The following is a 12,586-nucleotide window of genomic DNA, read 5'->3' on the forward strand; positions in this document are numbered from 1 at the left end:
GAGAATCCATAAAAAAGACATTTATACTTCTCCAACCCAAAGTTAAAAACCAGTTGAGAAATAGACTCTCAATTGGAGTCAGAAAGATGGAGATAAAAATGCTAGAAATATTACTAGGAAGCTAGAGGGGAGTATATGGTTAATTTATGCAATAAAAAGGGGTCTACTGATTCTCTCTACCATACTACATCTCATTCATAACCCTTAGAAAAGTCCACTGAGGGAAAACTTGGGGTTGCAAAATAATATACTATTCAGAATTTCTGTCTCACACCAACCCAGGATAGAGAGAAAGTAATATAATTTATCACCCCAGTGCTTGGAATTTTGTAATAAATCAGCTCAATCAAATGGGTCAATGTGGGTGATTGGATGTCTCCTACCATTAGAAGGGGTAGTAAGAAAAAAGATGGATAAAGACAAGTGTGTTACTTTAGAACACTGATATATTTTTTAAAGATTAGGGAAGGGTGTGGGTTCCCTCAAATATTTCTCATGTATTTTTATCTTATCCTTTGGAATTCACCATGAATTATATCAACCAAGGGAGTAACTATTCTCCGAAAGGGAGAAGATCTGAAGTTCATCAAGGCAGTTTCTTTTCCACCTTCCTAAATACCACCTACTGCTCCTTTGGTATCTTCCTGTGGAGGCATGAAAATGCTCCTAGACAGTACATTCATTCGATTAACTCCAAATCTACACTGTATCCAAGGCTCATATTTTGCTCCCTCTTCTATTTTCCACCTCAAATTATGCCCAACTACACTGCCCAATATAGATGACCAAAGGTTAAGCATTGTAATTAAATGGCAAGCAGGAGGTTTGGAAGTAGGGTTGAGCCTTGGTGAAGAGAAAGAAGAATGAAAAGGAAGATGGAATTGACAATATATTCCACTAATATAGTATACTAATAAATGTCCAAATACATAAGTATATGCAAAATTTGCATATAAATTCCCTTCCAATGTGAAATTCCCAGAAGAAACCAAAGTCCAAAGATTAAATTCTCTTGCAAGTTTAGGTCCTAATAATTTAAAGTACAAAAGAATTAACACCCTTTATTCTTTCTCTCCTAGTCCTTATTGTATTTAGGCTCAACTGAAGGACTTAATCTCAGAAATCTGGTAGTCTAAGTTCTTTCAACCACTGCTGCCTGGGATTTTTATCACTAAAATAACTGTAATTTTTTGTGTCCCCCAACATTTAAAGAATTCAAAGACACACCTAGATTATCAAAGAAGGTAGTGCTCATGAAATTTAAAACAGGACAGAAATCTAGTCCCCACCTCATCTCAGGTGAAATCTATTGAACACAATAGTACTCAGTCTAGGCCACATTAATGTGGCCAAAGACCATTGCCGTGAATCATGGCACTGAGAGAAGAGTAGTCAGAGAGGAGAAGATCTCGATTTTGGTTTTACCAGGATGTCAGTCAGCTGATGTCAGTCATCTAAAGTTCATGACTATGAAATTAAACCCAATTGGGAGCAATTTCTTGTAAGAGATTAATTTCTCCTAAGAGATTAATGTCATGTCTGAGTGAAAATACAAGATCACGCTACCTTTTTTCCTCGGGGAGAGGTGTTGGTCACATCATAGCCTTCTTAGAAAGTGTAGACATTTTCAGTGGTTACAGCACCAGTCACAAGATATTTCCATTTCCCCTTCAAGCTTTGTATTTCTGCTGCCCAGGTGGCATACCTAGTGTGGTATCTATTTAGACCATCATGATCACACCTATTTGCAAGCAGCATTCAGTCCTATGACACAATGGCTGCTACTCCTACCTCTTGAAGTAGAATTGCTCAGGCCTGTAAAACACGCTTTCTAGAAAAGACATTATTTTACTTATTACATTTTTTCTAGCAGAGACTCACTCTCAGTAGTTCTCTAAACTGAAGCTTCTACCGTGTTTCATAATATTTCCCTCCTAATCTAGTGAAAGCTGCTTTTCTGCCCTTTACCCTCAAAGTACTTCTGTCTGCCCTCATATTTTGGATATTTTAGGCTTTGAGTAGAATTTTACTCTGTTTCATTTTTTTTCAAGCACAGAACCTGTCTCTAGGGGTTCATTTTCTCTTCTGTTTTATGATGTTTTTCCAAAAGGCTCAGTCGAGATTCTAACAAGTCTAATGTTTAAATGGATCATTTTATTATTTATCACAAGTAGGAATACTACAATTTTTGGACTTCAGTATCATCAGTTAAGGAACATTTGGTTGGTCTCAGTTTTTAGTTATCATGAATTATGCTTCCATGAACATTTGTATTTTTGTTTACTTAGGGAAGATTCCCACTAGTGAAATTGCTAGGTCATATGGTAAGGGTATGCTAAACTTACAGCAAGTTGCCAAACTATTCTCTAAAGTGGTGTTACTAGTTTGTGTTCCCACTATCAGTGAATGAGCGCTCCATTTGCTCCATATCTATCCATACTTCAATTTTAGCCATACCAGTGAATGGGTAGTGCCATCCTGTTGTGGTTTTAACTTGTATTTTCTTGATAAATAGTGATGCTGAACACATTTTTCATTGTATTTATTGTATATATGCCATATGTCCCTGTGGCAGGCCTAGAATGTGAAAATGGACCATATCCTGACTGGTAGGTTAGGTGAGTGGATGGTATCAGCTGGACTTGTGATGACACAGTAAAATACAGATTCTGATAACTTTGGGATAGGGTTCTACACCCTTAGTGACTGACAGTAAGTAGTATATCTTTTCTTCAGAGTGTTTTCCAAAAGAAATCTTTTTTTTGTTTTTTAAGTATATTTTATTGATTATGCTATTACAGTGTTCCATGTCTTTCTCCCATTTATCCCCCTCTGCCCTGTGCCCCCCCATCTGTCCAGCATTCTACTCCTCCCCTTATTTATGTCCATAAATACATATAGGTATTTACTTATATGTAAATACTTACAAGTAATACATATAAGTTCTTTGGCTTCTCCAAACTATTCTTAACCTCCCCCTGTCTATTTTCTACCTACCAATTATGCTTCTTATTCCCTGTATTTTCCCCCATTCTCCCTCCTCCTCCTCCCTGCTGATAACCCTCCATGTGATTTCTATTTCTGTGATTCTCTTCCTGTTCTAGTTGTTTGCTTAATTTTTGTTTTTTAGGTTTGGTTGTTGATAGCTGTGAGTGTGTTGTCATTTTACTCTTCATAGCTTTGATCTTCTTTTTCTTAGATAAGTCCCTTTAACATTTCATATAATAAGGACTTGTTGATGATGAACTCCTTTAACTTTACCTTATCTAGGCAGCACTTTATCTGCCCTTCCATTCTAAATGATACTTTGCAGGATAGAGTAATCTTAGAGATACATCTTTGTCTTTCATGACTTCAAATACTTCTTTCCAGCCCCTTCTTGCCCATAAGGTTTCTTTGAGAAATAAGCTGATAATCTTATGGGAACTTCTTTATAGGTAATTCTCTCTTATTCTCTTGCTGACTTTAAGATTCTCTTCTTATCTTTAATCTTGGGTAATTTAATTATGGTGTGTCTTGGCATGTTCCTCTTTGAATCCAACTTCTTTGGGACTCTCTGAGCTTCCTGGATTTGAATGTCTATTTCCTTCACCATATTGGGGAAGTATTCTTTCATTAATTTTTTCTATAAGTTTTCGATTTCTTGCTCTTGTTCTTCTCCTTCTGGCACCCCTATGATTTGGATGTTTGAATGTTTCAAGTTGTCCCAGAGATTCCTAAACTTGTCTTCATTATTTTGAATTCTTGTTTCTTCATTCTGTTCTACTTGGATGTTTATGTCTTCTCTTTGTTCCAAGTCATTGATTTGAGTCCTGGTTTCCTTCCCTTCACTGTTGGTTCCCTGTATATATATTTTTTATTTCACTTTCTATGGCCTTCACTTCTTCCTTTATTTTGCATCATACTCAATCATTTCTGTGAGCACCCAGATTAGCAGTATTTTGAACTCTGGATCTATGAGTTGGCTATCTTCTTATCACTTCATTCTTTTTCTGGCATTTTGATCTGTTCTCTGTTATACCATATTTCTTTGTCTAGGTGCACCTGTTACATTGTAAGGGGCAGAGTCTTCAATATTTGCCAGAGCTGGGCAACCTACTTTGCTGCATTGTGGAGCTGTATGTGGGGGAGGGGTCAGAGAGTGAACAATGGCACTTGCTCAGCTCTCAGCACACTTTATGTCACTTCCCCTACTACCCACAAGCAAACTGCATCCTTCTGGTGCTGATTCCCAAATGGGTGGGTTTGTGTACCTTTTAGGACCCTGTGGGTCTCTTCAACAGACTCTCCTGTGAGGCTGGGAGTTTCTCCCACCACAGCAACCCCTGTGGTTTTTACAGCAGGAAGTTTTGAGGCTTTCTTTTCCCACACTGTAACCCTGGATTGCATAATCTGTCTCACTCCCCAGTTGTTCCTCCTGGTTTATCTGCAACCAAATGTGGGACCACCAACAACTGCCTTGCCCACCTGGTCCTCCAGCCTCTGCCTTGCCACATCCTCTCCACTCTGGCTGCCCATTTCTACCCCTTCTACCAGTCTGGATAAATATTTCTTCTTTGGCTACTTGGTTGTCAAAATTCCATACAATTAAATTTTCTGGCAATTCTGATTGTTTTTTGTTTTTAAATTGGTCGTTATTCTTCTTATGGTTGTGTGAGGAAGTGAGGCATATCTACCTGTGCCTCCATCTTGGCCATATCAATTATACCAAAAGAAATCTCAAAGGGTAAGTTTAGTGATCTCGGGTTATTTTCTTGCTAAGGTAATGATGAGGTAATTACCTGACTCTTAGATTTTAGAAAAATGATGGTTAGTAGAGCTGCACATAAACTAAAATGATTTAGTGGGAAGTAAAATAATAGAATCTGAGTTCCAGAACTCAGGAATCTAGGCCTCATTTCCACTAACTCTTTCATTCAAAAACAGCTTGGGCTATAGCTTCTTATGTGTGGTTAAAACTTGGATGCTGAAGGTTGTTATATCAGTGTCTCAGTGACCAGGGGCAGAGCGGAGTGTTGGGAGAACAATGGAGGACAAACAGGAGGTTTGGAGGTAGGAATGAGTCTTGGTGAAGAGAAAGAAGAGTTAAGTGGAGACTGGAATTGACAAACCTTCTTCCATAGAAAGTTCTCCTTCACTTGCTGTCAGCCCATTCTCTTTCTTTATTCTCTTCGGTCTTCCTCAGGGGGAGGAGGAAGATGAATGGAAAGGGAAGAATGAACATTTACGGGGAGGATATAGGATATGTGATGCTGGGCTGGGTAAGACAGAGCAAGTGGGAAAAAAACAATGGTGTCAAAAATAAGAGGTATAGTTTCTGGTCTGTTTCTGAGACTCACTAAGATTGTAATCATGGGAAATTCATTTTACCTCTTCAAACTATCTATAAAGTTGAAGACTCTGGCTGGAGGAGAGCCTCTGTAGATTCTGTGGTTGTTCTGCTGAGCTTTATAAACATGTTTCCTTGTGATAAGATTTGATAACTTAGACGTTGCCTTCACTCACATAAAATAGATTATTCTAGATATTTGAGAATCTGGACAGTTGAGATTCTGTAATATATTTCTGAAGTATGAAATTCAACATAAATCAATTATTTCTTTAGGGTGAAAGAGTAGGGGGCTAGGCAACAAAGAAGGGTACATAGGCAGTTTGGCTATTTTAAATCACCCCTTTGCTCCTCACATGCTAATAGGATTTATGCTCAAAGAACTCTTTGGGAAATGTTAGGCTGGATCCAAGCTTCTACTGAAAGGCAGTCAACGGTTCCCATATTTTTCATGTTCATTCACTTGGGTTTCTTTATGTTAAAAGAAGAATGCTTCCCAGAAATAGCCATATTTCTTGATGTTGCTAGGATATAAATTCAGACCCCACAGCATTTAATATATACCATGGGAAGGAGGAAAATAGGAGATCCCCACTCTGATTTCTATTAAAGTGAAAACTCTGACCCAAAATAATTTAATTAAGTCTAGCTCACTTCCCACGTTAATTTACTGAACAGCCATTAAAAGCTAATGTTAACTTATTTTAGGATTCGGGCAGATCCTTCCAAATAAAGCAAGAAAACAAATTTATTCCACAGTGACGAGGACCCAGTGGCACATAGGAAAGGACAGGCTCCTAGCTTAATGAGGCAACTGAGTCTTTTCTTAACAGGGGTTCAAACCACACTGATTCCCATGTAGACTGTTCTTCAGGAATGTACTATCATGGACCAACTAGCAAACAACAACCTGTGTCTGTAGCTCCTTTCAATAGACATAATGAAAAGGAAGTTGGAGGACCTGGCCAGGTAGCTCAGTTGGTTAGAGCATCATCCCAGTACACCAACCAAGGTTTTGGGAGGGGGCAATTATTTGCCCCAGCAGAGTCACCAAAAACTGTAATGTGGGCAATTATTGGCCCACCCAGGGACGCCAAAAGCTGTTACAGAACAAGACACATAGGCCAGGGGGGTACACCGATATACTATTACTGAAAGGATGCCCCATTAGGTTCACTTATCTGCTGCCAGAGGAAAGGTGTCTCTCAATGCCAGAGATTTGGGGAAAGGAAAGGAAATATTTATTTAAAGCTATACAGACTTAAAGTAGTGACCTAATGTCTTCATTAAAATATTAAAGTCCTTTTGGATACCCACAAACACCCACAGTGCTTCCTTCTTCCCCTGCCCTAATTTGGGGTACTATATCCCAGGAAAAGAAGCAATCGTCTGTGATTCTGGCTGCAGGCAGTGTCACCATCCAGGCAGGATCTCTAAGTGATCCAAAGCCATGTGGTACCTTCTCGTGGCCTACTGGCAAGAGTTCTTTGTACCCATTTTCCAGGCAAAGTCTCTCCTGCTTCCCAGGCCACGTGGCCAAAGGTAGCACCCCAAAGCCATGTGATGCTCTTCTATAAAAGCTGCAGGGTCCCCACCCTGGCCAAAACCACATGGTTCTTCTCTCCACTAAAGCTGCAGGGAGGGAGGGCAGTCACCACTCTGCCATAGCCAAGTGGCAGTTCTCTGATAAAGTCACATGGTGATTCTCCACTCTGGCAAAGCTGCATGGTTTCCTTTTCACCTAAGCTGTGGGAGTCTGCACTCTGGCCAAAGCCACGTGGTTCTCCTTTCTATTGCCACAGCCACATGGTTAGCTCCCCTTTAATGGCTGCCGTGTCTGGGTTTAAATCCCCACGCCAATCCTCCTCTGCAGCCTTTTTGCTGACTCCTCCCACAATTGGCTACACCTGCCAGCAGTCCCCTATCCTTCCAGCTTTACCGGGCTGCCATAGTGAGTGCAGCAGGCATGGCGCCATGTCATAGAGTCAATCTTCTCCAAGCTCTCACACAGGGCTGTAATTCGGGGGACCTGCCCCCCAGTTATATCTTGGGTGGAAGTGACTTCCATCCCCCTGGCTCCAAGCATGGCCTCAGCTATTTATCATAGCTATGCAACCAGTTAGAGGTTATAGGTGTGTTAAAGGACCACGCCAGAGGTTAGCTGCAAAGCCGTGGCTGTACAAAACAGCTCTGCATGTTCCTGCTCCATGTGTCCCTCCCCCCAATTCACATCTATGGGAGAAGGGGTGAGGACATCCTAGTATTTCCTGGACACCCTGAGTTCTGGACCCCATTCCAAATCCCTATTTGGGGCCCTCCTCTTGGCTGTACCCTGTTACAAGGGCACATACAAAAATCAACCAATGAATAAGTGGAATAACAAATCAATGTTTCTCTCATTCTCTCTCTCTCAACAAAGTTGACTTCACCACTGCACACACACTGAAGGCATACTTGCCTGGTCTTCCTCTACTTTAGCATGGGCTCTGCTAAGGGTAATGAGTGTCACTCATCCAGTGGGCTGAAGTCTAAACTTAATCATGGCTTATAACATGACCTGCTGGCCAGAGAAAGAACATAAAGGAGGTGATAATTGGAGCTTTGTCAAGAAAAGGTATAGAGTTTCAGAAAGAAATTATTACAGTAGGGGATAGGTAATCCTAAATACAAAAACCCAGGTAGAGAGTGGGAGGAAAGATTCAGAGGGGCTTCTCACCCTCCCCCCAAACCATGATGGCTAGGGGACTATAATAGGCTAAATAATCATCCATAAAAGAGACCCAAGTCCTAATCCCTGGAACTTATAAATTACCTTATATTAGCTCAAAGGGACTGTGCAAATGATTGTGGGTGCTTGGAGGTGTGGTTAGTTAAGGATTTTAAGGAGGTAGAATCATCCTAGATTATCAATATGGGTTCTAAATGTCCATATACGTGCCCTTGTGAGAGGAAGGTAGAGGGAGATCCAACAACAGGAGTGGAGAAGGCGGTGTGACTACAGAAGCGGAGATGGGAGTGATGACAAGCCAAAGGATGTTAGCAGCCACCAGAAGCTTTGGAAACACAGGAAAATGGATTCTCCCCTGGATCTCTGCCAGAAGAACCATCCTGAACAACACCTTGACTTTAGCTCAGTGAAACTGGTCTCAAACGTGTGGCCTCCAGAACTGCAAAAGAATAAGTATATATTGTGTTAAGCCACCAAGTTTGTGATAGTCTGTTACAGCAGCTTTAGAAAATCAATACAGGGGCAATACAAATTAGAAAAAAGGGATGTGCAGGCTGCTTAGAGAAGGCTTTAGGAGAAGAAAAAAAGAAAAGAGATGCTTCAGGAGCTGCCTCCAGGCATGTGAGGGGCACTGACAATGAGGAAAAATGCTTTTTTTAAAAAAAATGAAGTCTTGCTGTGCTTTGCAAATGGAACCCATCCCCTTTCTGGTGTGTTCTCAAAAGACTGGGAAAAGACAATTTGTTAAAACTTATTTCTGATTGAAAGTCATTTCTTGCCATGTAACTCTGAGTCCCCTCTTGTGAAGAATGTGAATTTAACAAAGAAAAATATATAACAAAGTAGAGATTTTTATTCATTGGAATTCAAGCTGATACTCCTAAACGAGGAAATCAGATCCTAGTAGGATTCTATGTCACAGAGGGAAATGAAGCGTATTTGAGTGTGGGTCCGTCAGAGCCTCTACAGAAATGACTAGTAACCTAAAGGCTGAGTGAAGAGGGAAATGCAGGAATTCTTTCCAAAGGTATAGATGGAATCGGGGAACAAACAAGAGAGGATGAAGCACCAGGGCCTAAAACAGTGGAAAACCACTGTTTCCTCTGTGTGGCATATAGAAGGGGCATAGGGTATCTCAGCCCCAAACAGAGGCTAGACAAACAGTTTATGTGAGAAGTGAATAAAATACCAATATGAATGGAAGCAAAAGTAACACCAACCGAGAAGTGAAAAGAAACACCAGTAAGAAAGAGAAGCAGTGTATGTGGGAAGTGAAAGAAACACCAGTAGGGAAGTAAGAAACAGACACTGGGAAGGAATGGCTGTCAATAAAGAGTATCAAACCAGTAATCACTGTAGGCAATTGGAACTTAGCACGGGCCATAAGGTTAGCTACCCCAGGCCAAGGGAGCCACAGTGGCCTGAGCTAGGGATGGAGAAAACACCTGCCTTAGGTGTTAGAGCTCAGAGTGGGAAGGGCATTCACAGGATGGGAGAGCCTAGCATGGAGAGTTGGAGCTCAAGCTGGCCAACTCCAGGGTGGTGTGTACTAGATCGAAGATGAAACTGGAAAAGTCAGCATTCATGTTGCCTGCCACTACCAGAACCAATGAGTAGCAACAAGGATTGAATATTTATGGGTGCTTTATTCAGATGTCAGCCATCTGAGAAAATGATGGCTTATGTAACTGTTACCAAACAAGGGTCCGAGGGGGGGGGCAATACTTGGCCCACCGAGGGATGCCAAAAACTGCTTCAGAAAACAGGGGCCCCTCCCAAGGACAGTATACTAATATCTATTAGGCTCTTCTGTCCGCCGCCAATTGGAAAGACATCTCTCAATGCCAGAAATTTGTGAAAAGGAAACAAAATGTTTATTTAATGCTATTCAGGCCTAGTGCCTTCCTTAAAATATTAAAGTCTTTAAGGGTATACACCTACACACACACACACAGCGCTCCCTTCTCCCACTGTCCCAACTTTGGGTACCGTAAATCAGGAAAAGAGCACACACCCATTTTTCAGGTTGCTGGCACTGTGAGCTGTGTCACCTGTTCAGGCAGGATCTCCAAGTAATCCAAAGTCATGCGGCACCTTCCACTGGCAAGAGTTCTTTGTACCAAGTTCCAGTCAAAGTCTCTCCTGCTTTCCAGGCCACTTGGCCAAAAGGAGCACCCCAAAGCCACGTGGGCTTCTTCTACCAAAGCCGCACTCTACCAAAAGTGTGCGTCTTTCTTCTTCACCTGGCCACAGGGATCTCCATTCTGGCAAAGCTGCATGGTCTTCCCTTTCACCTGGCCAAGAGGGGGTCCTCACTCTGCTAAAGCCACATGGCTCTCCCACAGGCACTCTCTCAGAGAAGCAGCCCCAGTTCCAGCCTGGGTAGCAGCCACTCCCTTCTCCCTGGCCCAAAACTTGGTCACAGCTATTTAACATATTTATGAAACCAGTTAAAGGTTATAGATATGTTAAATGACCATTCCAGAGGTTAGCTGCAAAACTTGCTATGCAAAACAACTCTCAATGACCCTGCTCCATTTGTCCCTTCCCCCAACTGACACCTGGGTGGGGTGAGGACATCTTAATATTTCCTCCAATATTCCTGTACACTTTGAGTTCTGGACACCATCCTAAATCTTTTTTGGGGGGCCCCCCTTGGCTGCACCCTGTATCATAACCTCAAAAACCATCTTAGTATCTCATCTTATCAAGCTGATCTTTTTTGTAAGGAGAAAGAAAAGTAGGTAAGGAATTTGGGAAAAGGTTAATCAGATAAGAGTTGCAGTCCTGTAGCAATTTTCCTAGTATTTCTTTATCTGCTGATCAACAGTTTTTTTGTCTGAGTCAGACAAAGGGCTTCTCTCCCTGGAACACAATGGCTCAGATACCATCTCCATTGCTTGCAGAACCCTGGCGCACACCGGTTGAATTGCTATTCCTGGAATTACAGCTTTCCACTTAAGACTATCTACTATGACTGACACTAACATTTAACTCTTGAGTTCCCAAATCAAAGTGTCAGAGCCCAGGCAGAGAAAGGGAGCTATCACACGGGGGAGGGAGCACTACCAAGATGGGAAGTTGATGAAATAATTGTGGATTGATCACATATGCAAATATACTAAGGATAAAGAGAGTCAGGTTTCTTACTGTCATAAGAGGGACAAATAATAGAAAGGAATAAATCTAGGATGGACCCTGTAGTGTTGTATTGGACTTAAGGGAAAAAGTATAAACTTATATAGATAGATACAGATACAAATATAGATGTTAATGTGTGTATGTGTGCATATATATGTGTGTTATATATGCACACATTTACTTCTATACTTACATGCATTTTATATTTACACATAGTATACACATGTGTGAGTACCTACACGTATTTACATCTATATTTAAATATGCATATTATATACACGTATACATACCCATAAGCATATATACACACACACATTTACATCTACATTTGTGTGTGTGTGTGTGTGGCCCAGGTCTGTTCAAATGAGGGGGGTAGGAGCCGGGAAATCCCAATAGTAATAAACATAACGAATGCCTAGATCTTGGCTGCTAAAAATCTTTGCCCACTCAAAAGATACCAGCGCTCCTTGGAGAAACTGTGGGTTCCAGCACTGTGATAGGGAAAGTATGAGCTGAGTCTGGAATGCCTCGTTCTGCCAGAAACAAGGGGGTGCCGAAAGCATGACGGTGTCTTGTTAGACAAACCCAAGAGCTAGTTTAAATAGTCTCCCATTAGCCAAGAATGGGACAATTTAAGGGTAAAAATAAAACAATGAGAGTGACACATGTTTACTCATTGGACAAATTAGGAAACCATATAGATATAAATGAACAAATGAATAAATTGAAACTTTGATGAGGAACAGAAGAGGTACAAAATTTCAAAGTACCTCTGCATTAAGTATTAACTATAAAGAGGAAAGAGTACTTGAGAGTGGAGAACTCGGCAGACAACACATTAGTTGAGTGACCAAAATCAACACTATTAAGTAATGTAACAAATTGAGATGGTGAGCCACCTGACAGGATGCACTTAAAAGAATGTGGCATCACTTCTTTGGTTTTTTCTTTTTTCTTTTTTTGGCCAAAGCTTTCTTTGTTTTGGCCAGTAACTTGATTTTACTTATGAAGAAACATCCAACTGACTCAAGTCAGGGAACATTCTACAAAATAACAGTTTGTAATCTTCGAAACAGTCAAAGCTGTGAAAGTATAGACTGAGGAACTGTCCACAGTGAAGGACACAATTGAGATGTGAAAACTAAATGAAAGTGACGATTCTGAATAGAATCTTCTGCTATAAAGTATGAGGACACCTGGCAAAATCTGAATGCAATTTGAGGGTCAGAGTAGTAGCCGTGCATCAATGTTAACTTTCTGATGTTGGTGAGCTGTGGTTACGGAGGAGAGTGTTCTTGTTTATTAAGAAATACATACCATTCAGAGGTGATAAGGCATTAGGTTAGAAAACTTATTCAGGAAAAGAACAGTTGTTTTGCTATACTTCC

General features: G+C 40.9%; 1 long non-coding RNA gene across 1 annotated transcript; it reads left to right on the plus strand.

Moving 5' to 3' along the window:
* The first annotated feature begins 9,625 nt into the window (after positions 1–9,625).
* Positions 9,626–12,079, plus strand: LOC118985863 (uncharacterized). The gene is made up of 3 exons (XR_005066208.1): positions 9,626–9,712; positions 10,435–10,439; positions 12,069–12,079. It is a non-coding gene; the product is annotated as an uncharacterized LOC118985863 (long non-coding RNA).
* Positions 12,080–12,586: the final 507 nt, after the last annotated feature.

Source organism: Sturnira hondurensis, unplaced genomic scaffold (assembly GCF_014824575.4).
Source record: "Sturnira hondurensis isolate 20B ecotype Veracruz unplaced genomic scaffold, ASM1482457v3 Scaffold0004136, whole genome shotgun sequence".
Lineage (NCBI taxonomy): Eukaryota > Metazoa > Chordata > Mammalia > Chiroptera > Phyllostomidae > Sturnira > Sturnira hondurensis.